The sequence below is a fragment of the Myripristis murdjan genome, chromosome 2 (assembly GCF_902150065.1).
Source record: "Myripristis murdjan chromosome 2, fMyrMur1.1, whole genome shotgun sequence".
NCBI classification, from domain to species: domain Eukaryota; kingdom Metazoa; phylum Chordata; class Actinopteri; order Holocentriformes; family Holocentridae; genus Myripristis; species Myripristis murdjan.
The window spans coordinates 21,145,359-21,148,823 of NC_043981.1; the positions used below are offsets into that span (position 1 = coordinate 21,145,359).

At 45.9% G+C, this 3,465-nt stretch overlaps 1 protein-coding gene across 1 annotated transcript in view; it reads right to left on the reverse strand.

Moving 5' to 3' along the window:
- pcid2 (PCI domain containing 2) overlaps positions 1–1,133 on the reverse strand; it is a 12,684-nt gene extending 11,551 nt beyond the window's left edge. Inside the window, exon 1 of the mRNA XM_030074650.1 lies at positions 939–1,133. The gene's annotated coding sequence lies outside the window, so the exon portion shown is untranslated. The remainder of the gene's footprint in view (positions 1–938) is intronic.
- Between the last annotated feature and the right edge of the window lie 2,332 nt (positions 1,134–3,465).

Here is a 3,465-nt window from a genome sequence, read left to right on the forward strand (position 1 = left end):
AAATATTTATTTCATTTTATTTAGCCTTTATTTTACCAGGAAGAAGCTTGAGCTCTTTTACGAGCTCCACCTGACATAAAAACAACAACATACAAACATAAGACCAAGAACAACCAGAGCAGGAGATTACAAACAAAAAGAATAAAAGAGAGATAAAAGAGCAAGAGAGCAAGCAGCAGCCAGGGGGAGATAAAGAAGAGAATAAGGTAGTACAGGAAGGCTGGGATGACATAAAACATCAATGCACAAGGATATAAGAGCAAGAGCACGCAAGAAACAGCCGGGCTGGGGGGGGCAGCTAAAGTCAAGGATGGGGCAAGAGATGGAAGGGAAAAGGATGTGGAGGGGAAATCAGCACAGTATGCATCAGGCAGGATCATTAACCCGGAAACAAGCAGGGGTCAGAACGAGGAATCAAACAGGGAAGCATTTGCACACTCCCCTCTCAGATATTACCAGGTCTGGGTTATAAATCTACACATGGTCATGAGAGTATGAAGCCTAAGAGTTTTCTGGAGACCATTCCAGGTTGAAGGAGCAGAGTAAGCGAATGCTCTCTTCCCAAACTCAGTACGAGCTCGTGGACCTGAGGGGGTCAGGGTAAGGGTTGGGGGGTTAGGGTTAGGGGGGTTAGGGGGGTAAGGGGGGTAAGGTAGCCCTGAGAGCGCAGCTGTAGGATGTGATATGGATATGAACATAGCGACGCGACGCGACGTGACTCACCGAGCCTGAACCGGACCGTCTCGGGCACATTACCAAACATCATCAACATAAACATCATCAACATAAACAACATCAACATAAACAACATCAACATCAACATAAACAACATCAACAACATCAACATAAACAACATAAACAACATCAACAACGTCAACAAGCGGCTGAAAGCTCCGTTACTGTTTGAATGGCGGCAGCAGCTAACGGGCTGCACTCACCCACTTCCGCTCCCAGACTCAGACAGAGAACACAGAAGAGCCGCACAGGAACACAGAACCTGAGGAACCTTCAGGCAGAACCTTCAGGCAGAACCTTCAGGCAGAACCCAGCAGCAGAACCCAGCAGCAGAACCGCGGCTCCGCGCCTTCACACGGGACAGACTCCGGGCTGCACGCCGCTTCCGGGGGGAGGAGCTCCTTTTCTTCTGCGGCTCCGAGTGTGGCAGCGACCTGCTGCTGGGCGCGCTACCGCCCCCTCAGGACAGAGCTGGACACACACACACACACACACACACACACACACACACACACACACACACACACACACACACTCACTCACTCACTCACACACACACACACACACACACACACACACACACACACACACACACACACACACACACACTCACTCACTCACTCACACACACACACACACACACACACACACACACACACACACACACACAGAACCTGTCTAACGCAATCTGTCTCTTTATTTTTTTTTTAGTCTTTACTGATTTTTACATAAACAAACAATAAACAAGTGCTCTGCATTCACGAAGATGTGAAAATACAAAAGAAAATACACCACCATCCAAGCAAAATGGCTTCATATAGATCCCAACCGTTAAAATTCAATTTAAACAAAACAAAGAGGGGGAGGTCTAGAGACAGGTAATAATAGAAAAGCACATTACGTACTGGCAGGTCATCTGGAGGGAGCACTCCAATCTAAGGTAAATCTCCCCTTAATTACAGTGTCCTGAAGGGACGGGGGTAAGTGCCTCAGGAAGGTTGACCATGTTCTCTCAAACCAACTTTCATCCCCTTTCATTCGTGCAGTAAGTCTTTCTAAGGGTAAAATTGTATGTTTCTTGGTACCATTGTGTAACAGTGGGAGGTTTGCCACTTATCCACTGCTTTAAAATACATCTCCTGGACAGAAACAGAAGTTTGTCACAAAGTCTGAAATCAGATCTGCTCAGAGATAATATTTTTGAAGGCAAGCCTAATATGAAGAGACCTGGATCCTTTGTAACTTTCAATGAAAGAATTTTACCCAGTTCCTTGAAACCTGCCGAAAATAATCGATCCTTGGATGCATCAAGATTCTTTACTGGACGATGCAGCATCGATGCTGTGACGCCAGAGAATCGATTTTTTATTAAATAAATAAATAAATGAAGTAAACGGCAGCTTATTTTTCCCCATTATTTATTAGACATATTATACTTTTTATATGATATAATATTATATGTTATAACCAGAATACATTTCATGCACGCGTTGAAATAGTGCATTCGGTGCATGCACGCGCACCATCAGAACAGCCTGATTTTGACATGTTATGACATGATCAGTCAGTCAGCTGGCGAATGGCGATGGCTGAGGCAGATCCAGCAGCGTCGTCCATCGGATGATTAGAAACACTGATACCCTAAAAACCCTGGAAACACTTCGGATTTCATGAAGTTGAAGGAAAGAGAGCTCTTGACAAAACTTTTGCCATTTGCAAAGAGTGCCACGCCAAAATAAAATAATTCGGAAAAATGACGAACATGCGGAATCAGCAGATGGCACAACGAACTAGCCAAAGGCCTAGCTACCGGCGGTAGCAGCAGCGGCGGTAGCGGTTGCACACCCGACCAACCAAAAATCACCGAATCCATGAAGAAATTGCCACCGGGGTCAGTGCGAGCTCAGAAGATAACCCGTTGCATCAGGGTCTTCATTGTGAAGGACTTGTGGCCGTACAATGTTGTCGCGAATGCAGGCTTTTGCCAGCTGATAAAGTGCCTCGAGCCGCGCTACCAAATACCGAGTCGACAGCAAATAACCGACACAGTCGTGCCAGCCTTATACCGAGAAGTGAAACGCCAGGTGAAGTGGATTAAAACAAGATTATTCCTTAACTTCACTCTTAATTGGTTGGAGCCAGCACAAGAGGCAGGAAACTGAAATGGGATAGCCTAACAAGCCTACAGTAATACAATAAACATAGCCCAATAACAATTGAGCCTTTCCTACACCTATGTAACCAAGGCCATTATAGCTTTTAAATTTTTATTTTTCATCCCATGTTTTTCAATTGTGTTTTTTCTTTTGGTACTGAAACCCAAAATTTCCTTCAGGATCAATAACACATCTATCTATCTATCCATCTATCTAGGTACCTGGAACAGCAGCCAGCCGTCACGGCCACTTTGCTGTCCCCTGAGGTTCGAAGATCAGGTTCTGATCTCGCAGTTTTTACGGAAACCGAGACGACAAATGCAGAGGACATTGTGAAGGCCCTGAAGCCCATGTATGAGGCCACACTCCTGATGTCACACGGCAAACATGCCGCTGTCTGCCTCATCGCTCCACTGAAAGCTGAGCTACTGAAGAAGATGTCGGACACGACTGGAGACAGCGGAGTGACCCAAGAGGTCAAGAAGGCCATCAGAACCGATCTGCAAAAGAGGTACAACAGTGCAGACGAGAAGAAGATGCTGCATTCAGCCTCAGCCCTGGATCCTCGCTTCAA